General features: G+C 40.1%; 1 long non-coding RNA gene across 3 annotated transcripts in view; it reads left to right on the plus strand.

Moving 5' to 3' along the window:
• Positions 1–20,992, plus strand: part of LOC110196397 (uncharacterized) — an 82,813-nt gene extending 61,821 nt beyond the window's left edge. For 2 of the 3 annotated variants that reach the window (XR_002321186.2, XR_002321188.2), the window contains exons 3-4: positions 9,692–9,772; positions 19,339–20,992. This is a non-coding gene — a long non-coding RNA (uncharacterized LOC110196397). The remainder of the gene's footprint in view (positions 1–9,691; positions 9,773–19,338) is intronic. The other variant, XR_013484600.1, reaches the window with a different exon arrangement.
• The last annotated feature ends 5,495 nt before the right edge of the window (positions 20,993–26,487 follow it).

Genomic DNA, 26,487 nt, shown 5'->3' on the forward strand with positions numbered 1-26,487 from the left:
AAGATCCCCAAAAGAAGTTTCTACACTGTTGGTCATTAGTGATACTGAGTAGGGCACTATTTAGGTGCTTGAATACACCTTGCATTCCCTTCCTCCCTCCATAGAATATAAGCTTTTTCAGAGCTAGGGTGATCTTGTTTCTGTATTTTGTATCGTCAGCACCTAGCATGGTGCTTTGTACTTAAGAAATGTTGAACTGAACAAGCTCATTGCTTCTGCTATGCTGAACTTTCTGCTACCAGTAAAGCCACCTGCCCATTCAGGCAAGAACATTTCTAATTCTCAATTTTATCCTACCTCACCTCTGATTAGGCTTACTAGTTTGTATTTTTTTTCTGAATAGTATTATTCATGATTCTCCAGGCTAAGATTTATTTTCATGTTATATCATTCCCATTCTAAAATACAGAGTGCAAACTATAGACTCATTAATGAGCTCTCAGGTTCTAAATTTCCTTTCACCAAGATGAATGAGCCACTCTCTTGCTCTCAGTGGGATTATTTTTATAACAACACACTACACTTGACTATCCAGAAAACGCCCTTTTACACAAACGAGAAGAGACATTATGGGTATAGTAGGAAGAATATTAGACTTAGAATCAGGAAGCCCTAGGTTCAAATATCAACTCAGATAGTTACTGTGTGATCCTGGGCAAGTTACTTAATCTTAGTGGCCTCGGTTTACTCATTTGTAAGATGAGATGATCTGTAAGTACAACCTCTAAAGGTTGGACTTGGTGACCTCTCAGATAACAGCTTATATACCCCTAGAGATCTTCAACCAATATATCCTACCAAGACATAGCCTTGAATTTTGGAAAGATATCCTAGGGAAAGAGATGGAATATAGTTCCACAGTTTTGTAGCTGCAACACTGAGAGGAAGGGATATGGTTAATATACCATCTCCATAGAATGACTATCTCCAATTCCTCACAGCAGATAAACTATTAAGTAATATGTGCTTTGTGCTTCCTTTATCCACGGTGTTTTTTCTGATGTTGCTGGTTCCTCACGCAGTACACTAGGCACAGCAGGTGATAAAGTTTCAATGTGGTAGTTCTGTTATCACTACTCATGAGAAGAGCTCACTATAGAAATGTCCGTAGAGCTGTTTCATTTTATTTCTATTTGTTGTCCTATTTCTGACTTTATCTGCCAGTGCTTTCAGGATTACCAGTGGATCTCGCTTAGCTGCATCAAAACTCAAGCTGTCTGTGGTGCTGTTTAATTTCAAATATTGTTTGCTATTTTTTGATGACATTGTTTATTCTCTGCCATCCTCTGCCATAACAGTTTGTGTTTATACTTTAGAACTGGTGCTCCAAACCAATATTGATCTCCCCCTGTTATTTCTTTCTGTTTGGTGAGATGTTCAAGTTTCTGTTGGTTGAAGTTGTTTGGGGGAATGTTTAGCCTTCTCAATGTGGTGACTGCTTTGCAAAAGTTATACTTCACTTTTGTCCATTTCCTATATATATATATATATATATATTTTGGCAATTGGGGTTAAGTGACTTGCCCAAAGTCACACAACTAGTAAGTGTCAAGTGTTTGGTGTGGCTCTGGATTTGAACTCAGGTCCTCCTGACTTCAGGGCCGGTGCTCTATCCACTGCGCCACCTAGATGCCCCCATTTCCTATTTTTTGGAGCTTTTTAAAAAGGCAGGTTACAAATACTATCTTTTCTAATCTTTATCTTTTCTTCTAATTTGGTATTTACTTTGGCTTTTGCTCTAACCAGTTGATCATATGACTGCACATAGATGGCCTGATTCTGAAATGTCTCCTACATTTGTCACCAATCCTTTCCTGTTAATTTGTGCTATGGCTAATTTCATTGTTTCTGATAATGTTAGATTTTCACTATTGCCACCATTAGGAAGCCAGGGAAATAATTCTGTGAGGGCAGAAGGCAGAAATAATTGCAATAACCTTCATAAGGGCACCAGTCTCTTCTTACATCTGAAGCTTTCAGTAGACAGATAAGCATGTAAGTAACACACATCTATTAAGAACATGTTATAGAGAACACATTCAAAGCATTTACAAAACAAACTAACCTGGGAGAGAGTTGAGGGGAAGGCATTCTGGGCTTGTGCTGGCCGAGACTGGTTATCATTTTGCAAATAAGTTAGGCAGGGGCAGCTAGGTGGAGCAGTGGATAGAGAGCCAGGCCTGGAGAAAGAAAGACCCAAGTTCAAATCTGGCTTCAGATACTTCCTAGTTGTGGGACCCTGGGTAAATCACTTAACCCTATTTGCCTAAGTTTGCTCATCTGCAAAATGAGCTAGAGAAGGAAATGACAAACCACTTTGGTATCTTTGCTGAGAAAAGCCCAAATGGGATCATGAAGTATCAGACACAGCTTAGGCAACTGAACAACTACAATATGTCAGGTACTTTGCTAGGCATTTGAGATAGAAATACAAAGAATGAAATAATTCTTACTTGCAATAAATGTATATTCTATTGGGAGAGACAACAAATATATATACATTCAGAATAAATATAAAGTTAATAAGTACCGATATAAATGAAGGAGTTAACCTCAAGATGCCGGAGGGAGGATGCTAACAATCAAGGAGAATTAGGACTTTTGTGGAAGATGATGCCTCCATTACATCTTAAAGTAGGAGAGGTACTCTATGAGGTACAGTTAAGGAAGTAGTGGATTCCAGACATATTTATGTCAGGGATTAAAAGACCCTGATAATCTGAAGTAGAGAGTCTACAATTATCACATTCAGGGCCTTCTGATAATCTCTTTGAAGAAAGTAACTATGATATACATTTGAGAGGCTTCTGAGCAGTCTACATGTCTTTGGCCTCTTCCATCTGTTGATTCCCAAGATGCATCTTTCAATAAATTTTCTGCTATTTTCCTCTGTACCTGCCTTTGCACAGAAGTAAGAATCAAGGTATATATTAACTTAGTTTGAAGGATCTTGTCAAATTCTGCACAGAATTTCCCATCTTCTGCAACAGATTTTAGCACATATGCTGGAATTATTTTCAGGGTGGTCTGTTTAAAGTTAGGATCATTGAGGGCACTAAAAGAAGGAGGGGCTCAAGTTTCCCATGAAGCGATGTTTCTAATTGCCTTTCAGTGCATGATGAAATTAACTGTCAACTTCTTTATTTGCCTGTCTGAGGAGAACCTGAGAATGGGATTTACACTGAGCTACAATGTCTTGTCTTCTGCTTTCATTAGTAGGGAGACTGGGGAGTAGTTCCTGAAGTAGCATGTCAAGTGGTCAACCCATCCATTGGAAAGCAATTGTTTAGTGCCTACTATGTGTTAGGCACTATGCTAGGTGCTGGGGATAGAGATAGAAAATGAAAACTTTCCTACCCTCATAGAGATTATATTCTAACAAGGAGGAAAACATGTTAACAAAATGTATACAACATAAATATGAGATTTCCCCCCCAAGGATGGTAGGGGGAGGCCCTAGAAGCTAAGGGGATTTGGAAAAAGCCTCATACAGAAGGTAATGCTTGAGCTGATCTTTGAAGGTAGACTAGGGAATCAAAAAGGCAGGTATGGAGGGAAAACATTCCAGGCACAACTAGATGACCCCCTAAGGTGCATTCCAGCTCTAGATTTACGATTCAGCAATATGATACTTTGTGTGCTTGTAGATGCATGCATTTTGTTTAGGAATGAGAAGGCAAGAGCAGTGGTGGCTTCCATTAAGTGTGCCCTTCATATGTTCAATTTCTAGGAAAATGACCTCTATGAGATCTAAGGCTAAGAAACAGAATTTCTCCTTGAAAGAAAGAAACTTGGGTTGCATTAGAAAGCATAGCCTGGTGAGGGGAATCAAAGCCATTTATATGAGGGAGAGTTGAAGTAATTGAAGACATTTAACCTGTTGAATGAAACACTTTTCAAGGCTCCTCATACAGCTTTGATGTCCACTTGTCACCCAACTCTCACCCGTGGCTCCAAGAAGCTGTAGCATGTGCATGTAGCTGTAGCATACTGCAGTAAAACAGTCTTGTTGAGGGTAACTGACAGACGTCAAACCCATCAGTGAATTAGGGTAATGTCTGCCGTAAGCATGTGAAGACGTTACCCAGCAGAATGGGCAAATGAGAGCAAGTTGATTCTGTAGCCATGAAGACAGCTGAAGCAAATGTTGTGGGGCACTTAGAGTTTGGTCAGTCATGGAAGAGACAAGTTCAACCACTGTGTCCTGGGCCATCACCAGTCTTTTTTCGCAAAGTAAAAAGATCTCATACAAATTTATTTATATGATTTTTGAAGTAGGCATCCATACATTATGTTTAGTTATTTTTTTTCATTCTCAGAGGTGAGCAAAAGAAGAAGTTGTACTTTTTTTTTTGCTTTGGAGTTTATTTTTTATAATTAATTAATTAATTTTTAGTTTTCAACATTCATTTCCATAAGATTTTTTGTTTTGAATTCTCTACCTCCCCCCCCATCACCAAGCCGGCATACAATCTGATATAGACTCTACTTATATATTCATGTTAAACATATTTTCACATTAGTCATGTTGTAAAGAAGAATTAGAATGAATGGGAAAAACCATGAGAAAGAAGAAACAAAACAAAACAAAACAAAAAAAAAAGAGAAAGCAAATAGTATGCTTTGATCTGCATTCAGACTCCATAGTTCTTTCTCTGGATGTGGATAGGATTTTCCATCATGAGTCTCTTGGAGTTGTCTTAGATCCCTGCATTGCTGAGAAGAGCCAAGTCTATCAAAGTCAGTCATCGCACAATGTGGCTATTACTGTGCACAATGTTCCCCTGGTTCTGCTCATTTCATTCAGCATCAGTTCATATAAGTCTTTCCAGGTTTTTCTAAAGTATGCCTTCTCATCATTTCTTGTAGCACAATAACATTCCACTACATTCATATGCCACAACTTGTTCAGCCATTCACCAATTGATGGACAATCCCCTCAATTTCCAATTCTTTACCACCACAAAAAGAGCTGCTATAACTATTTTTGTGCAAGTGGTCCCTTTTCCCATTTTTATGATGTCTTCGGAATACAGACCTAGAAGTGGTATTGCTGGGTCAAAGGGTATGCACAATTTTATAGCCCTTTGGGCATAGTTCCAAATTGCTCTCCAGAATGGTTGGAGCAGTTCCCAACTCCACCAACAGTGCATTAGGGCTCCAACTTTCCCACATCTTCTCCAACATTTATCATATGCCTGTTTTGTCATGTTAGCCAATGTGATAGGTGTGATGTGGCACCTCAGAGTCATTTTGATTTGCCATCACCAGTCTTCTTGACTTTTGTCCTGTCACTGGACTTGGATGACTCTGGAAGAAAGAGTGAGGCTGATGATTTTGTGCAACTCAGTCTCACTTAAATCCAATTTACCTGTGAGTCCAGACATCACCTTGTGATGTAATTGTTTTTCTTAAAAAATGAAGGACAAACAACAACGTTTTCTGTTATTCGAACAGGGACTGGATGAAAACTTATCGGACAGGTACAGTTTGGACTCTATAAACTATGAAAGCCATTCCAAATCTCAGAGTCTGTGATTTGGTGACAACTTTGGCAAGGAAATGTTAAGATTTTAAAACTACAACCCTGGAGGTCAATACGAGTGAAGAGTAATCAAACCAGAAGAAAGAAGACAAATACAGTTCTTGAAAAACAGCTCATTTCTCATCTGGAGTCTGAGCTGAGACTCTCACTAGTAAATAGTGAGAGTGGAAAACCTGGTAGGGAGTCAGGGTTCCTTTCTGACAATTCCTTTTATGGGTCAATATTCATCAGTCTTCTCCGTATTCACCCCTCCTCATTCCTGGACTGAATCAGTAACAGAAATGAGTACAAATAGAAAATATTTTTGAAGAAAAATACCATATTTACTGATTTAATGGCTGTCTTCAGAATAGCTGTATTTAGATGTGTGGTGTCCAATTTTGTGAAGGACTCTGTATACATATAGAAGCCACTTCAAAAATACTTGTAAAATGAATGATGAATGAATAAATGGAGATCTAGAATAAGAGATTGTAATCATACTACATTAGGAAGAATGATGGATTCAGACAGAGGCCCTAGCTCTGACACTTATTAATTGTGTGAACATGGGCAAATCTTTCAATCTTTTGGAGGCTATTTCCTCCCCAATAAAATGAAAAAAATGAATGGATCTTGATGACCTGGATGGCCCCTGCCTAGATCTAGATGGATGGTCCTTTATGAACTCATTTGGATTGTGCCACTCACGAAACAAATCAGCTTACCACTACCATTAATCACTAGCATAATAATATAGCACTTTAAGGTCTGCAAAGTTTTATAGATGAGGAAACTGAGGCTCATATAAGTTAAGTGACTAACCCACGGTCACACAGGTAGTAAGTGTCTAAGGCAGGACTCAGGTCTTCCTGACAACAAGACCACTCAATTCACTGTGCTACCCTAATTGCCAACAACAATTACCACTACTACTACTACTACTACTACTACTACTACTACTACTACTACTACTACTACTGCTGCTGCTGCTGCTGCTGCTATTTATGTACCACTTTAAAGTTTGTGAAGCACTTTACAAATATTATCTTATTCTTACAATAACCTTTTGAGGTAAGTGCTACCTATATACCCATTTAATAATGAGATAAAGGCTGAGTGACTTGCCCAGGGCAAGGTAATTTGTCTGGTAACAATACTGGTAACTTGTCTGAGATCAGATCTGAGCTCAGCTCTTCCTGCCTTCAGGTCTAGCCAATCAAACATGTAAGTATTTGTTTGTCACTAAGGTATAGATACATTGCACACACACACAAGCACACACACACACACAGATATCAACTTGATGGCACAGTGAATACAACACTGTATCTGGACTCAGGAAGACTGGAGAATCCCACCACAGATACTTATTAGCTGTGTGACCTTGGGCAAGTCACTTAACTTCTCTCTGCCTCAGTTTCCTCATCTGTAGAATGAGGATAATAATAACATCTACTTCAGAGGGTTGTCGTGAGGATCAAATACGATATATTTATTGCACTTTGGCACTGAAAGTACTATATCTAGCTATTAGTATTAGCGTTAGCATTGTCATGTGCCAAGCAAAAACACAATGTCATGTGTTATGGGGTTGCAAGCAGCATGTAGGATATGGTCCCTATTCCTTCAGTCAAGGATGAAAGATACATGAAACAATCAGATAGCAAGGCAAAGAAGTAGATCATTCAGAGTCTATTTATATAGTATTATTATTTTAGAGTTGGAAGAAGAGACAACACTAAGATATCATGGAAAGAACTCTGGATTTGGAGTCACAAAACCTTGGTTCACCCCCTTGAGCCTCAGTTTCTTTCCCTGTAAGACCAGGAGCATGGGCGATCTCTAAGATCTCTTTCAACTGCAATTCTGTCACATTCTATTCCTTCTCCAACAATCTCAACTCCCTCCTAAGGGTATAAGTAGAAAGCCTTGTCCTTGGATTCACAGCTCCATAGGCAAGGCTTCAACCCAAATGCCCTGAGTTCTGATTGCTTTTGGTCCAGGTGGGAGAAAGCAATTTCAGGGAGTCTTAAACTTAATTGGTTTGTGTCCACATATGAACACCCTTGGTTCTGCACCTATCTAGAAAGCCCACTTCTAGTGTGTACATTGCTCTTATGCTGGTCACTTTATGAAATCCTTACCTCATGGAGATGGGGAAAAGAATTAGTTTCTGTGTGTTCTGCTTGTCAAAAGAGGCTTGTTTACACCATTAGTAATATCAACAGAACAGGGACTCTGCCATGGCCTGGGTAGCCCCAGAATCACAGCCGGGGCTGGCATGGTAACAGTGACTGGCATCCCAGTAGTGATGCACATCCTAAACTTTAATGCTACCACCCAGTGGACCCTGAACCCACAATTTGCTTTAAAAATCCTTGTTTTAAATATGCTGCTGAAATGTCAGTAAATATGGTAATCTGACTCCTTCTATCAGCTGGCAACGCATAAGCAGCCATGAATAAAAGCAGTCAGTTGTGATCGGCCCACTGGAAAGGTCCACTACCCAGGCCATGATGTCATTCCAATGCCTCTTTATTATTGCCAATGTGGTGGTGGCTTTGTTTAGCCTCCTTTGTGTGATGCAAACAAGTAGGTGCTGAGGCCCATGAAATTAGAAGGCATGTTTAAGCAGATGGGGGAGAAAATAGGTCTTAGTCAGGTAATTCGGCTCCGCCAGGCTATTCACACACCCCAGGGCCTGTGATGACATCAGGGTAATCATGAGAACCAAAAGTGAGTCATCTGGTGCCTGAGACACAACTGCTCCATTCATGCTTTGACTGCTGTGCTTCGTTATCTGCATTTTGAATGACAGTGCAGCATTTCTGTCTTTAGTATGTCTTTAGTCAAAATTATGTAGGACAAGACCCCTTTCCCCTAAATCTTCCAGCATGAAATAGTCAACAGAAGATTTTTCAGCCAATGAAATGGGAAAAAAAACCCCTCTGTCTGGGCTTTGCTTGCATCCTTCAATTTAGTTGCTGCTGTTGTTCAGTTGTGACCAACTCTTTGTGACCCCATGTGGGGTTTTCTTGGCAGAGACACTGGAGTGGTCTGCCATTTTCTTCTCCAGCTCATTTTACATTTGAGGAAACTGAGGCAAATAGGATTAAGTGACTTGCTCAGGGTCACACAGCTAGTTAAGTGTCTGAGGCCAGATTTGAATTCAGGAAGTTGAATCTTCCTGACTCCAGGCCTGACACTCTATCCACTGTACCACCTAGCTGCCCTAATTTAGTACAGAAATTTTTATTCCACCATTTATATAACAGCAGCAGCAGCAATAATAATATGGACAGCACCAGTGGCTTCATTTATATAATGAACTCCTGGAAAATGAAAGTCTTTCTACCAATGTAAGTCAGAAGTCAGCACCTGCTCTATAACTTTTATTCTTAAGAGATTTGCCTAGACAAAAGCTCATGAGGTTAAGTGACTTTTCCAGAGTAATGCAACCAGCATATATGAAAGAGGGACTTGAATCTGTGTCTTCCTGATTAAAGGTGAGTTCTTTATTGACTGTACAACACATCTTCCCATGTCAAGAGCTCAGGTTTATATAGTGCATCAAGGTTTGCAAAACTCTTAATTTTTTAGCTTATTTTTTCAATTTTCAAATCCACAAAAGCATTTACTAAGTACATACTGTATGCCAGACACTATGTTAAATGCTTAACAAGAAAGTAACGAAATTAAGCAATTAACAAAAATCTATTTTCTCACCCTCCTACCCGCTGTCCCCCAATTGCAAAAAAAGAAGAAAAATAAAACCCTTTCCAAAAACATGCATAAATAAAATATGTACAAATTCAATGTTTACTGCTCTGAGAAAGCCTTCCAGGGAAAGGAATAAAAATGAGTGGAAATGGTGAGCGGGGTAGTTGACTAGGACTTAAAGAATTTGGAACATGTTATATTGGTTAGTTCCTTTGTGCTCAGAGAGGATCAACATGACATCATTATATCAGGGTCCATGTGCAGTGTGTCCAGCTGTGGCTGATCAGACTAACATGAACTCAGAAAGCTCTAACAGAGGTCAGGCACAAATAGTCCACATGAATATTTGAAGTGGAGATGTCTCTAAATGTGTACATCTCATGTTTCTCTTGAGTTACTGTAATTCTACTTCGTTTATGCAGCACAGCACCTTCTTTGATGCAGGTACGCCTTGCTGGGTGGTCATACTTTGCCAACATCTCCCACGTCTCACAATTGATTCCAGAGTTCTTCAGAAAGAACACGGTACGTAAGATAAAGCTGGAAAGGTAGGAAATTGTGGAGAGCCTTGAGTACCAGACAAAGGAATTTAAACTTAACTCAGTAGTCAAGAAGGAATCTTTGAAAGGTTTTAAAGAGAGAAATGGCCTGAAGTATGTATGAGAAAGTTTAGGCTGGCAGTGATGGCCACATTGGATTGGAGATAGCAGAAAGCAGAGATGGGAAGATCTGTAAAAACTACACTAGTCTAGGGAGGTGGTAATAAGGATACAAACTTGGCTTATATTGGTAGAAATAGAGAAGATATAAAAGATTTTGCAGCACTATTATGGACAGGCTATGGTGACTGATTGAATAGGAGTAATTAGGGCAAAGGAAAGAGTAAACAATAAACCCAAATTTCCAAATAATGGGAGACTGGATGAATGGTTGTACCATAGACAAAAAGGGTGGACTCAGAATAAGAAGCAAGTTTGGGATGAAAGATGACGTGGTTTGGACATATTAGGTAAGAGATTTTCTTGGGACAGCCAAGAAAAGATGTCTCGTAGGCAGCTGGAGACAAACTTCCTCATGATGTCTTTATGAGATGGCATGATGTAGGTTAGAGGATAGAGGATCTGTCTACATTAATGTGGACCCAGCACTGATTGGACGACCAAACATCTGGGACAAAGGGAAAGGGGAAGATGATGTTCAAAAGCTTGAGATGGAGGAAAGGAGTTGAAGGAACTTCCACTGTATGGCTTCAATCTCAGCGAAGTAAGAGATGAAGTTGATTTTTTTAACTACAGGGAATGAGAGTTCAGGTTGAGAGACTGAGGAGAGAGGAAAAGGTTTAGAACAGTCATTGAGATAAGGATACAATAAGAGTGTAACAGATGGATTGCTAGTAAGCAGTAGAGACCCAACTGTGGTCACACAGCAGCAACTCCCAGTAGACAAAACTAAGGAAGAGGGAGGGGAAGTAACCTACCTAAATGTTACAAGCAGTTGTATCATCAAATTAGAATCAGCACTGACAACCGAGTCCTCCCTCCTTAGTCCAATTATGTTTCCATTGAACCAAGATGAAAGGTGGGAAGATAGTGCTCATTGATTGTGGTCCTTTATGTTGGTTTGAAATACTTGTCCTTTCTCTGACTGCCTTGTTTGTTCTACAATCTTACCCCAAGCCTTTCAAACCATGGATGCTAATTTAGGGAAGGCCTGTGAAGATCTAGCACTTGGGAAAGCAACCACCTCCAGCTGCCTCCCCCCACCCCCGCCCAATATACAGTAGCCAAATTCTATGGTTCGTGTAAGTGGTTGCATTTTGGTAAATAAAACCATCCTTCTTAAAGCCCTGCATCAGCCTCAGTCCATGCAGCAGCTTTTTTTCCTATATCATTCCTGATATCTTCATCTAATAACTTTTCGTTTTCAATTTGCATCAGACTTCAGCCCATCCTTATTGGGCAGGCACTGCCCCATTTGCATTATTCCATAGCCTCAGTTTTAAATGCATAGAATGCTGAAGCTATTAACGAGGCTGGGATTTTCATAATAAGACATAAGACAACAAGGCAGGGTAGAATACAGAACAGGAAGCTACTCTGTCCTCTCAAAGGATGAATAATGGAGTCAGAGGCACATTTGTGGAAAGAACTGTATTGCTCCCTCTGTGGGGCTTCAGCTGTTTGAAATGGATTAGAAGTTGAATGAATAGGGAGAAAGAGAGAATCATTGAAAAACAAAAAAGAAAGTCACAATGGGTTTTTTGGAATCTTGAGCCTTGGGTTGTAGTCCTGACTTTGCCACTATAATACTTTCTGTGTCACTTTGGGCAAGTCCCTTGGCTCAGTTTCCTATTTTGTAAAATGAGTAGGTTGTCCCTTCTGAAGCATGGGTCTCCTCTATAAATCTCTAACTTGTCATTCAATCACTTGAAGACCTATGACAGGACACTTACACTCTGCTGAGGTCACCAATTACACCACCCTTTTGGACACTAAGTATTAGAAGTTTTTTTTCCCCTTATACTAAGCCAGAATCTGCCTTCCAGTATCTTCCAACTATTCGACCTAGTTCTTCCTTCTATGGTCAAGCAGAACATCTTTCCTCTTCACGTTGGGGGTTAGTAATGAAGTTTTATACTCAGTCCTTTTTATCCTCTAGTGTGGATAACTGATCATCATCAAGAGCATTAGCTCAATTTAAATGCACATTACTACTCCTGATCATGAGAGATTTATGTTAACAATAATAAAAAATGATAACTAACATTTATATAATACTTTAAAGTTGATAATGCATTAAATACATTATCTCATTTGCACCTCACAGCTCAGGTATGATAGCAATTATCATATTTATTTTATAGATGAGGAAACTAATGTCAGAGATACTAAGGGACTTTCCCATAGTTACTCAGCTAGTGTCAGAAATCAGGATTTGAACCCAAGTCTTCCTAACTACAAATCCAGTACTCTATCCAGTACTCTAATATCAAAACAGAGAAGGATGAATCTGTGTCCTTTACTGATAGAATAAAAGAAGAGAGATATCATCTTAAGCATTTATGCCTCCTCTACGGAAAAAAAAAAAACATAGATATAGTATTTATGAAGTCAAGGATGCTGAAGATAGTGACTATGTCTGTATCATGAAGCATCCTCAGGGCTAAGCCTGACTTGGAAGTTTTAGATGGCTCCTCCATTCCCCACAATTGTGCTTCTCTATTGAATATTGAAGAACCAAACCAAGAATGATGACAAGAGCAGCAACAGAAGCAACACAACTATTGAAAATAAAATGAGCATATTGGACTAGAATACTCATGCCCACGATTCTTTCCAGCCCTGAGATTCTGTGTCAACTTGATCCAGTGACCACAGGCTTTTTGTAAAGACCAAGTTAGATGTGGACACCCTCTTGAAAACATAAATTACCATGCAAATCCAAGATGTTCTGTGATTAAGAGATTTCTAGTCAGACTTCTTTCTTTCAGAGGTTATTTCTTGGGTGATTTTTCTTTTTTCTTTTTCCTGATTTTTTTCTATTATGATCACAGCCCTAGGGGCAAGTGTTGTGGTCTGGTTGGGCCTGTCCAGGGTTTCTCAAGAGGCAAGGTATAGATAGACCTCATATATATAGGCTGTTGAAGAAAACCTCAACCGTTCTTGTCAAGAAGGAGCAGGGCTAGAGGTTATCAGTGAGAATGCGAGCACCATGAGTCTGGGAATGGAGAGATAACAAGTTGGTACACTGGTTTCTGTGCTGCAGTCCAATTTCTTTGTGAAAGTACGTGATGGAGAAGGGGCCAGACTATGTCATCCAGCATATTGGGAGCCCCACCCACAATTTAGGAAGCTAGAAAGCCTGGCTCAGTCTGGCTCAAGAAACTCCCAAGTGGTTCAGCTTTTGTGAGAGACTCAGAACCACAATAATGCGATCTTTTTTTTTTTTTTTTCACTTTACTGGGAGGCCAGAGCACCCAGGGCCTGGATCTGGCCCATAAGGGATCAGAACCACTGGCCCCTGTAAGCTGTCACTTTAATGCAAAAACTGGCAGGGGTGGTGTCGACTTCAATAATTACAGTAAAATTTTTAAATTTGGAGAGCAGGCTAATTTATACCAAGGATGCCATTGACGCCTACAATTCTCTGAAGCTCCAATTACAAGACAAATCTTCTTATGAACTGACTGCCAGTAAATGCTTTTGTTGTTATTCCAACAGCAGAAGCTAACTTGTTACTCTTCCCTTTTAGAATGAAGAAGGAGGAAAACATAAAAGCAAACTGTCTGCCCCCATTAGTACCTGGAGGTTATTCTTCTCCTAAGACTAACAAAGCCTAACACAGTCAGTATCTGGGAGCTGAGCAAACTGATGACATATGGCTGGGGGCTATCCTCTTACTTTTTACTATATAAAGAGCAGGGAGGATTAGAAGCACAAATAAACTGGAAAACCAGGGGAAAAGATCCAAAGAGATTACACATTAGAAAGAGTTTCTTCCATTCCCCACTCAGGACATTTTCATCTCCTGCAGGAGTGCTAAGAAGAGATTACATACTCATGTGTCTAAGGCTGCCCACCCAAAGGAAGGGCAGTAGAAGAATGATCCACTTGAATTGCCCTTCCATGATTCAGGTTTCCATTGCTAATCCAAATATTAGCAGAAGGGGTTCTAGAACCATGACAGTCCTCCAACAAGACAGACCTAAATCCTTAGGTTATGTTATTTCCCATTTCCAGAGGTAGCTAGGTAGCCCAATGTATAGAGCTCTGTGTCTGGACTCAAGAAGACCTGAGTTAAAATCTTGTCTCATACATTTACCAGCTGTGGTCTAGTCACTAATCACTTAACCTCTGCTTTAAGCGACAAACTCTGATTTAAGTGACCACTTAACCCTGGCCAATTCATTTAACCTCTGTCTCAGCTTCCTCAACTGTAAAATGGGCATCATAATAGTACCTACCTTCCAGGGTTGTTTTGATTATCAAATGAGGTAATATTTGTAAAGTGCTTAGCACAGTGCCTGGTACATAGTTTATGCTTAATAAATGATTGTTTCCTTCCTTCCTTCCTTCCTTCCCCCTTCCTTCCTTCCTCCCTCTCTTCCTTCCTTCCTTCCTTCCTCCCTCTCTTCCTTCCTTCTTTCTTTCTTTCTTTCTTTCTTTCTTTCTTTCTTTCTTTCTTTCTTTCTTTCTTTCTTTCTTTCTTTCTTTCTTCCTCCCTTTCTTTCTTTCTTTCTTTTTTCCTCCCTTTCTTTCTTTCTTTCTTTCTTTCTTTCTTTCTTTCTTTCTCTCTCTCTCTCTCTCTCTCTCTCTCTCTCTCTCTCTCTCTCTCTCTCTCTCTCTTTCCCTCCCTCCTCCCTTCCTCCTCCCTCCTCCCCCTCCTCCCTTCCTTCCTTCCTTCCTTCCTTCCTTCCTTCCTTCCTTCCTTCCTTCCTTCCTTCCTTCCTTCCTTCCCTCCCTAGTGTCAAGGGCCTGATATACTCTTTGAGATGCCCAAAGGACTTGCCCAGCACTTGAACTTGGTAACGAAGGAAGACAGATTAAGGATAGGATCCATAATTGGTGATGCTGGTGTAAGAGTGGAAGCAGGCTTTCAATATGCCTTCCAAACAAAGCCAGCATACACTCTCTGCACTCTGGACATGGTCTGCTTTGCGCCCTTACGAGTCAGTGCCCACTGGAGGCTTTGAGCCTTCACTGTGACACCTAAGCCTTGACTTCGTGCCATGGAATTAATTAACGTGTCATGGAATGTTCTAGGATTAAAAACATGTGTGCAAAAGGGGAGTTGACTAGGGAACTCCTTAGCACAGTGTCTAGCACACAGTTGGTGCTTAATAAATACTAGTTAACAACTAAGCAATTTGAACATAGCTCATCCCCTAAATATATCAGACTGTGAATTGTTACCTTATTGAGAAAGTTTATTAAGACCTGTGTGTATAGTAGGCGTTGCTAACATGAATAAACTATGGGGAAATATGCTCTTACAGGCAAGAATTCTGTGGGGTAGGACAATGGAAAGCATTTATTCATCTGGCAGTACTTGTGTCCAGAAGGTTCCAACCAAAACCTGGTCACTGTGTCCTAATACCCATAACTTTATCAATCTCCTAGCACTGTACTTTCCTCACCTAGCATTGAAATGTATGCCTCCGTCCCATTCATCTTTCAAATCTACACCATGCCCAACTGATTTTTGTTTCCTCAACCCAATCCTAAGATGAAAAATTGGCCAGCCATACTCCACTTGGTTGGAAAACAAGGTGGTGAGACCTGCTTATGTGCTTGTAGTCCAATTGTCCCTTGTGTCTATTAATAATAAAAAAAAATGCCTTGACTAAGCCAGGAAATCAGAGGTCTGAATTAATTTTGAAAAGGGGAGGGGCACGAAGAGGTATGAAGTGGGGGGTATGATTGAAACCAAGCAGAGCCACTGATGGAACATGAAGAGTTACCTGGAAAATTTGGAACCCTCTATAACAGAAGGCGTTCAAGAGTTTATTTGAGAGGAATTCTACCCTCCAGCCCCCCAATCAGAAGGGAGAGGAAACTGAGGGAGCTGAGAAGGTCTTGAGAATCAAAAGCTTAGTCAATCTACATGGTGATGAAATTTCAAGTTATCAGTTTATTCTGGTAGAGGCATGATGTTCCATGGAGTCAAAGCCAGAAACCAAGCAGAGCCATTGGTGGAAAATGGATTTGATCAATATTTTCCTTAACTTTGGCTCCTAGAACTGAATATAATACTTCAGGATTACAATTTCCCTTGGTCTAGGGGCACAGTGGATAGAGCTTTGTACTTCTGCTCAGAAAGAGCTGAGTTTAAATTCTGCTTAGATGCTTACCAGCTATGTGATCCTGAGCAAGCCACTTAACCTCTGTCTCAGTTTTCTCAAATGTAAAATGGGAATATTAATAGTACCTACCTCCCGGGGTTGATATGAGAATCAAATAAGAATTATCTTATTTGTAAAGCAGTTAGTACAATACTTAGCACATAAGAGAAATTTGATAAATGTTGGTTTCTTTCTTCCTGGATGCTATGTTTCTATTAAGCCAGAATAACATTTCAAGAGGTATTTTTGGTGGCTATTATTTCACATAGGGCTTTTAATTCATTAAAACCTTCAGATGTTTTCCCTGTAAACTTTTGCCTTGCTTTGGCTCTCCACCTCCCCCCTTTCATTGTGAAGTTGAATTTTTGGCCCTCAATGTAGGACTTTATACTTATACCTAAAAATTCATCTTACAAGATTTAGTTTTTTATTTGAGCCTGTTAAGACAATTCATTGGGTATGTCATACAGGAATTTTTTTTTCTTATATAAGGTTTGGATTAGATAGCCACTGAGGTTACTTCCAACTCTAAGATTCTGTGATCCTATGAGATCTTTTTGAATATTGTCATTGTATTCTGTCATAGTGTATCAGTCTTTCCATATATATATATATACACACACACACATATATATATACATACATATATGTATATATGATTATATATGTATATATACACATATGCATACATATGTACGTATAGACATATGCACGTACACATATGTATATATTTATATGTATTTCAAGTATACTATCTATGTAATTATCTAAGACACTGATAAAAAAAAACATTAAACAGAGCAGACTAGATGACAGAGATCTGGAGCACTTCACTAGAGACCTCTCTTCAGGATGATATTGATTCATTAATCACTACTTGTTGGAGCTGCTCATTCAGCCAATTTCAGATCTGCCTTCCTGTACAATCACATAGCCCATTTTTCCTCCATCTTATTCACAAAAACAATGTTAGAGGTTTTGGCAAAATCTTTGTTGAAATTCAAAAAAACTATATTTAAGACATAATTTCCTTTTTTGTTTTATTAGTTGAGTAACTGATAAAGAAAAAAAGGAAATTATGTATTACATGAACAGCTCTTGAAGTCATGCTGATACTTAAGGAATAAAATTGCTGTTTCTAAATGCTTATGGGTTATTCCTTAAACATATATTTAAAAACAAAAACAAAATGTATTTTAGAATATTTTTAAGCCAATCATTGAAGTTATCGTCATGGACCTTCATACTTATCCCATTTTTTGAAAGCCAGGACAGCACTCACCCTTCTCCAGTCCTGTAGCATCTCTCTTGATCTCTGGAATTTTTTCAGACACTGAGAGCAACTCAACAATCACACATGCCAATTGCTTCATTATCCTGGGGTACAATCCATCCAATTCTGGTGACTTGATTTAATTAAAGGCAACTCTGTTGTCTCTTATTAACTTACCATTCATTTTGACTATGTTAACCAGTTTTGTTCTATCCTTCCCAGTAGGGAAAATAGATGTACAATTAAGAATTGAGTAGTTCTTCCTTCTGTGATCTGTTATCAATGACCAACCTCAAAGCAGTGGATCTATCCTTTCTTTTGGAGGGGGAACATATAGTGGTAAAGGAAAGAAATGAGAAGAGAGTTACCTTCATATAATGCTATGGGCTTAAAATGTAGTGCTGTTAAATAAGAACTCACTTTTCCATTGCTCCCTGAGCCCAAGGTACAGTCATTGATTGAAGAAGAGTAGGGATTTGTTTTTACGTGATGGCACGAGCTCAGGGCACAGGTATTTATTAGGCAAGAGCTGAGCTGTCTGGGAGCAATAAGGATGCAAGCATGCCAGGGGATAGGAGAGAGAAATCTGAGTTTATGACATCAAGCTTAAGTGGTGGTGGCCTCAACAACAGCAGAGGCAAGCAGGACCAGAGCTGAGAGCATATAGATTAGGTACATAAAAGCTATAACAAAGAGAGTAAGTCTGCAGGGGGAAAGGGCTAGAAGATAGGACATAGACTCTCCAATTCCACTTATGCTACTGAGATTTCCCCCATTTCTATTACTGCATTTGTTTATGTAGAGATGATAATAAGATAACTCTGGAAAGGGAATAGTAGAATGACCCTGTTAACTTACTCCTGGAATCAAAGCAGAGATACATCCTATTATGCTTATAATAAATAGATTTTATGTTCAAAATACTTGTTAGCAACATTGTTTACTTGTAGGGGAGCTTACTCAAATTATTCTAGGAAAAAGCTAGAAATATGCTAAATTCACATATTCTAAGAGAGAGGCAGAGACAACATAGAGACAGAGACTCTTTGGATAGGGGCACAAAATAAGTCATATCAATATTATTAGAGAGAAGTTGCCCCTCTGTATATAGCTTAAGTTCTGAGCATCAAGGTTTGAAGAAGGAAGGAAGGAGGGAAGGAAAGAAGGAAGAAAGGAGAGAGTAAGAAAGGAAGGAAGGGAAGAAGGAAAGATTCTTTCCTCCAGAGGCACAATTACTTCAGAGTACTACCTTACCACCTTGTTATTCATATAACCACAGCTTGGCACACTTCTAAAAGGAATCTCAGATTGTCCCCTCAGTTAGGCACTGAGGTTGGATCTTCAAGTGCTAGAATGTCTCATCTCTCTTTGTGATCACCTATCAGAACCAGGTATACTCATTAAGGTGAGGTCTTGGTGAGGTCAGGATCATCAAAGCTTTATCATTGTTCCCCATCTCTGACCTAGGTATATAACAGATGCCTAGTTGAGCTAGAGCTTTGACTCACAAACAAGCTGGCCTCATGGTACTATGATTGCTAGTATTTTACTTTGATTCTTCCTTCTCTCTGCCTGACCTGTTGCCTGTCCTAACCTTTGCAAACTGCATGCTCCTTAATGCTTATTTGCCTCTATTCTTGGGTTGTTGTTGCCTCTGACCTTGCAACACCATAAACCCTATCATTGGTGCTTTAGAGACACTTATTGATTCAGCCACACAATTCTCCTTAACCTTCAGTGTACCTCCCTGATTGTTGACATACTGCTAAATCTTCTGATAACTGCATATTCCATACTACTCATTATTTTCCCAACTCTGTGTCTGGCTGCTGATACCCATTACCTAATATTGCACATTACATTTCCAGACTTTGTCTTATCTCCTCATTTTGGCCCCCTAGATTCTCTGGCTTCCTTCAAGTTAAGATGGTAAATTAAAGTAGATGGAGAGCTGATATGTGATTTTTTTGTTTGCAGATGACTGTGCACTCAATGGACCCTCTGAAGCTGAGATGCAACAAAGTAGGGATCAATTCTCTGCTGCTTGTGCTAATTTTGCCCTAATGATTAACACCAAGAAAACACATGTTCTCCACCAGCCAGCACCACATCATCCACACATGGAACCATTGATTACAGCAAATGGAGGAATTTTGAATACTTGTGGATAAATTCACTTACCTTGGCAGTATAATTTCCAGGGATGTCTAGAAAGATGATGAGGTTGATGCATGTATCACCAGAGCTAGCTCAGTGTTTGTGAGATTCCACAGGAAAGTATGGAGGAGAAGAGGCATAAGGCTGCCTACCAGATTGAAGGTCTAAAAAATTGTTGTGCTGACCTCATTATTGTATGTCTGTGAAACCTAGACAATCTACCAGTGCCATGCCAGAAGACTGAATTGCTTCCAACTGAATTGTCTTGGAAAGATTCCAAAGATCATTTGACAAGATAAGTTACTGGACACTGAGGTCCTTTCTTGAGCTAAACTGCCAAGCATTCAAACTCTATTCAAACATTGGAATGCAACTCCAATGGGCTGGCTGTATTGTTTGAATGCCAAATGTATGTTTGCCCTAGAGAGAACTCACATAAGGCGAGCACTCACACAGACATCAGAAGAAGTGGTACATGGACAGTCTAAAGGTCTCTCTGAAGAACTTTGGAATTGATTGTGAGACATTGGAGACTCTGGCACAGGACTGCCCAGCATGGTGTGCCGGCATCAAAGAAGGTGCCATGAACTATGAGCAAAGCAGAATTGAAGTAAAAGAAACATGAGATGTGCAAATTTAGAGACATCTCCACTTCAAATGTTCATATGGTCTATTTGTGCTCAACCTGTGGTAGAGCCTTCATAGCTTGTATTTGTCTGATCAGCCACAGTCAGACCCACTGTACCTCAACTCCAACATAATGATGTAATTTTGGTGCTCTATAAAAGCGAAGGACAGAAACCAACCAACCCTCCCTACCCACTGCTAGGGATTTCCCTTCTCAGATCATCTCTTATTTACACTGTATCTATCTTCTCTATACATTTTTTTTGCATGGTTTTTTCCCATATTAGGATATGATCTCCTTGAGGGCAGGATTATATTTTTATCTTCCTTGGTATCTCCAGATCTTAGCACAGTGCCTGGACCATAGCATTTAATGAATGCTAGTTGACTGACTGGTATTTGCTGTATCCATCAAGTGGTTAGGGTGGAGGGTGATGCGACATGCCTGTAATCCCTAATGCTGGGGAGGCTGAGGTGAGTGTCCTTTCCTTCTACCTCCAAACATTTAATAAGAGCCTATTATATGCAAAATATTATACCAGTCTCTAGGAGAAGAAAGGAAGTTTAAATAAGATGGAGATCCTACTTTCAAGAAGTTTATAGTCTACTGGAGTAACCAGACACAAACACAGATAACTATAATACATGATCATATACGATAAATATGTTGGTTAGTTGAGGGCAAAGGTCAAATCTGAGATGACTGTAAGAAAATCTCTCAAAGAGTGGGAGTCAGGGAAGGCATCCTAGAGGAGCTGATGTTTGCTTTGAGCTTTAAAGGATGAGTAAGAGGTAAAGAGAGTGAGGAAGGGAATTACAAAAATAAAGAACAATGTGAGCAAAGGCATGATGCCAAGCATGGCTCACATTATTCTTTATTTGGAGGAATAACAAATGGTCCAATTTGTCTAGGGTGTAAAGTGTGAAGAGAGTGATGGGAAATGTCAGAAAAGTAGAGTGATACCTCCTTATGCAGTACCAATTTAAATGTGCAGATGTCCTCAGCCCAGAGCCATTGAGCAGCAGGACCCCATGGCGACCCAAGGTCATTCTCATCCACTCATACATAAAATTCAGAGGCATCAACTTAAAGGGAGGTAAACATTTTTGTCCAAGTCAGTGTTTGACCAAGTCAGTGCTCGGAGTCTCTTTGATATAACTGATGCAAATACATCCCTCTCTTTCCCATGGTGATTTGCTACCATGGCAGCCTCTTTGATGTTGTATGAAGTTCAATGAAGCATAGCTGACATTTATATAGCAATTTGGGGTCTGCAAAGTGTTTTACATATATTGTCACATTTGATCCTCACAACAACCCTGTGCTGTGGGTACTACAGGTGTCATTAGCCTCATTTTATAAATAAGGAAACAGAGGCTTCAAGAAGTTAAGAGATTTCCTCATGGTCTTGGAAGTAATGAGTGTTGGAGGCCAGATTCTGTCCCGGTCTTCCCTGATTCTGAGTCTAGAACACTTTCTTATCAACCTGAAGTTGTTACCAAGAGCTAACACTTTCTCACTGATCTTAAATTGCTCTTTTTTTGTTTCAGGTCTTAGCACAGTGACTGGCACATAGTAGGTACTTAGCAAATACTTGCTGACTCTCTGCTCACCAAATAAGTCCTTTTTGACTATGGTTGTAACCTTGCTCTCTAAGTAAAGACAGCAGGATAGCCTCTGGTTTTGCTTGAATTACAGAAACAAGCATGGATTTTGTGTGTCCAATTGGCATTGATCTGTTTGAATTATCCAGTTAAGCAATTGCAGATGACCTAAATTCTTTGATAATTGCAAATCCTCCAATCTGCTGTGGATCCCAAGAGCTGCAATACTGGAGACTTTTGCTCCTCAACTCTAGTCCCAGTGGCCTTCAGAGAAGACAGCTGATTAAGCTTTGGGCCCAAGCTCCAGTCTCCTGAGTTCACATTCCATGTGCTAGACTAGACTCTAGCAGCTAGAGGACTCAAGCAGAAGGTTGGATGTTGGTGTATGTATGCTCGCTACTGTTTGTGTTTGTCAGATTTACGATCCATTAGTGGTACACTTATCAAAAGTGACGTTTATTGGGTGTGAAATGTACTCATTTGTTAGATAACACAAGCTGTTTAGTATTGAAGTAACTTCACAAAACAGTCTCCTCTGTCATTAGGGACCTCCAAGGATTAATTACTGAGGGCTGTGCCCAGGCTTTCAGATGTCTCCCAGAACCATAAACTTCTAAATCAAGGCTGAGCTGATTGCAAGAAAATCTTTCTCCAGCCACAATCTCCCTGCAAAGGGACAAAGAGGGCAAGTTAGGCAGTCATGAGCTCACAGTTCGGCATTCCTTTAAGACCTGAATCTCCAATAAGAAGTATGGGAATTCTCCCTTGCCTCAATCCTTACTTCTGATTGGCAATAATAAGAATACAGTTTTGTTGTGATGCTAGCTTTTAAAGTGCCCACAATTTCATTTTAGTTCTCAACAGTCAAGTGAGATATAGGTAGCTAAGACAGGAACCACTGTCATCCATTTTACAAGTGAGGAAACTTATTCTCAGAGAGGCAAATTGGCTAGTTTGCCTCTGGAAGATCTTCTGATACGTGAGAAATGAGCCACTAGAATGCATTTCTTCAAAGGCAGTTGATCTATAGAATCCACTTACTATTTCATTCTCCTCCTCCTCGTCCTACTCGTCCTCCTCGTCCTCCTCGTCCTCCTCGTCCTCCTCCTCCTCCTCTTTCTTCTTCTTCTTCTTCTTTTCTCTTCTTCTTCTTCTTCTTCTTCTTCTTCTTCTTCTTCTTCTTCTTCTTCTTCTTCTTCTTCTTCCAATGTCATGAACTGATTGCTGTTATCAGCACTACTAATACCTTGCCATTGCAACATGCTTACTTAAGCATTACAACAACTGGGGGGAATTAGATTTGAAATACTCAATAATGAATGTATTTAATAGCCCCCTCATCACCATAAGAGGCCTCACTGTAGGGCAGAGACCCTTGAGACAAGAATAAAGGTCAGGTAATAGTATCCCTATAGTGAGGAAACTCAAGAAATATAATGGCTAGTGATTTGACCAGTCAATCAAACAATTTTTGATAGCCAGTATCTCTGATAAAGGCCTCATTTCTAAAACATATAGAAAACTGAGTCAAATTTGTTAAGACGAAAGTTATTCCCCAATTGAAGCTAGGTGATGAAAGTCAGGACTAGAGCAGAGGTTTGATGGACTTCTTCTCCTAAGCCTCCCCCACTGTACTGCCTTGGCATGTTTCTCTTGTGCTATGGTCCTACCAGAGGCAGCTTCATGTCTTCTTTACAGATTGCTTTCCTATGTCACATGATCACACAAGAAGGGACTAAAGATGGCACATGGTATTTTCCACCCCTCATCTTCTTTGGGCCAGTCTCCCTGCCTGTCTTGCCTCACTGCTATCAGTCAGTCAGCCTTTTCTTGCCTCCTTTCTTTTTTGTCTCTGTCACTCTGCTCTAGAGGTGCTCTGCCATCCTGTGGATCTCGCTTTTACTTAATGACTCTCATCTCAGAGGAAGTTCCTCCCCAGAATTCACAATGGGCGACATTATGAACTCCTCATGTCTGGTGATAACTTTTTATGAGGTTTTTATTCTTTTACAATATATTAAAGCCATATTTTTGCCAGGTTTTTACTTCAGTTTATTTCTTGTCCTTGAATCACTCCTCTCTCTCTTGCTCCCTCTTTCTCTTTCTTATTTTTCTCTTCCCCCTTCCTCCCTCCTTCTCCTACTCTCTATACCTAAACTGTCTTTTGGTGGAGATGTTTAATTCCCCTTTAATCCCAATTCCCGGAGGTACATGAAAGCAACTTTACGATCCCATAAATCCAAGAAGATAAAGTGCATTTTTATTAGTTGTGTTGGCATCAAAGGAAAAAAATGGTATCTAATGTGAAATAGTCAATAATGAATTTGCTTAATAGCCCCCTCATCACCATAAGAGGGCTCACGATAGGGCAGAGGCCCTTGAGGGAAGGATGAAGAGGTAGGGAGACATGCTGCAGGCATGGTTTGGCTTTGCATTGGCTAGGCTTTCCCTGAAATGCACTTTCACTGAATGAGAGTCTTCTGCAAAAAAGATTCAGGGGAAATGAAAGAAAAGGGGCGGGGGTAGGTTGGGGCACTGAAAATGGAGGAATAGATTGGGGGGAAGGAGTAAATAAGGATAGTCCATTCCCCTAGAGCTAAGAATTCTTGAATTCTTGACTCCCATCTACTGGGTCTGCTCTTGGGCCACTGAGTGTTGGGGTTTTTTTTCCCCCTAACTGGAGACAGATACCTTGGTAGCTGAGACAGCGTCCAAAGGTTCAGTTGAACAGAAATCTTGGGCTTGAGGTCCATGGATATTGGATACCTCCAAGGGCAGAGTGCTTAAGTTAAGGTCCCTGCATGACAAAACCTAGGGTGAGGTTGAACTCCCAAATGCTCCCTTTAAACTGAAAAGAGTTTGAGGCACACTATCCTTTTGGTCTGATGCCTTGAAATTCAGAAATGTATATTCCCCTTTGGTTGCATTCTTGGTCAAAGACAGGAGGAGATAAGGCTTCTCAGACCTACCTGATGAAGGGCCTTCCAGAACACCTAGCTCAGAACACCCCTCTCTGGATCATACCCTAATCTTTTGATCTTAGCTTCCTGGCATCTTTTCAAAGGGTCTGGTACCGTAGGGACACATCTTTTCAACCTCAGCTTTTCTCTCCTCCACCCTACTCCCCACCCAGGGAAAAGGAGAAGAAATGTGATCTACTTTCATGGGCTCCCTCAAGTGAAAATACTGTTTTCCAATTCAATTTACTAAACATTTTAAAAGTGCATACTGTGGGAAAAGCTCCAGGATAGAACTTTTAGATACAAAGACAACAGTCCAATGAATCATGGGAATAATCTCTGCCCTTAGAGAGCTTGCTTTCCTCTGGGGTAACGTAATGTACACAAAGATCTTAAGATCATAGGGCTAGAGGGAACCTTTGTACATACATATTTGCATTTATTCATTTTGTATTTATGCTACATGGAGTATAAATGTGCTTGTTCCACACCCCACCCTGCCCCTTTAGAATACAGGCACCTCTAAAATTGGGATTGTTTCATTTTATTAAGCAGGCACTTAATGAGTATTGGTTTATTGATTAATTGATTGACCTTAAAGATCATCTGACCCAAAGCATCTTCTTTTACAGATAAGGAAACTAAAGCTCAGTGAGATTAAGAGGCATAGCCAAGGTCACAGAGGTAGTAGGTGGGGGAGGAGGAATTTGAACCTGGGTCAGGTATTTCCTAAGCTCTTTCTACCCTATTTCATTTGAAGCACTGAGATTTTTGACCTAACAGAAACTTTTGGGAAACATTTAAGTTGACTGAAAATCCTAGCCTGAGATTTTTTTAGACCTGTTTGGGGTTGAAAATGAGAATTCTTTTCTTTTTTTTTTCCTATTGATAAAAAAGGGTTTATAGAGAGAGGGGAGGGGAAGGGAGAGAGGAGTTGAGATTCATCTATACAACCACTAGATGGCAATAGTCAGACATGCAAAAGTAGACATGGGCTCCTTGTATCTGGTAGGTCTGATTTATCCACCTGTATTTGTCATTTTGAGTTGGAAGGCTGGAGTCCATGTGTACATAGGATCTGAAATAGGCATTTGGTTTAAAAATCAGAGTGTGTTTACAGCACCTCTGACCTGAAGCTGCTCAGGTTTCAGTTAGGATCAGCTCTTAGTTTTCTCCATGTCCATCCTGGATACTGCCTAGGGGGAAGGCAACCCAGGGAAAGCAGCTTTGTACAGCAATGGCAGAGGCTTTGCCCTGGCTTTCTCCCCTTCCCATCCAGCAGGGAGACCCATCTTCTCTTCTTTGCTTTGAGCCCAGAGCCCAGTGTCAGGAAGGGGCCTTGGACTCACTCCAATTCCTGTGTTTCAGCTCTGCCATGGATTAAGTCTTTTTTCCTCGGGCTTCCGCACTGTTAAATGGGAGTAATAAACTCTGCTGTCCTTCAGAGATGTGCATGAAGAAGAAATTGTAGGAACATATACGTTCAGTCATTTCAGTTGCGTTTGACTCTTTGTGACTCCATTTCAAGGTTTTCTTGGCAAAGAAACTAGAGTGGCTTGCTGTTTCCTTCTCTGGCTCATTTTACAAATGAGGAAACTGAGGCAAACAGGGTTAAGTGTCTTGCCCAGGATCAAGCTGCTGGTAAGTGCTTGAGGTTGGATTTGAACTCATGAAGTTGAGTCTTCCTGATTCCAAGCCCAGTACGCCACCTAGCTGCCCTGTATGATTATAGGATCATAAATTTAGAACTGGGACTCTAGAGGTTATCTAGTTCCCT

Source organism: Phascolarctos cinereus, unplaced genomic scaffold (assembly GCF_003287225.1).
Source record: "Phascolarctos cinereus isolate Bilbo 61053 unplaced genomic scaffold, phaCin_HiC Scaffold_2;HRSCAF=192, whole genome shotgun sequence".
NCBI lineage: Eukaryota > Metazoa > Chordata > Mammalia > Diprotodontia > Phascolarctidae > Phascolarctos > Phascolarctos cinereus.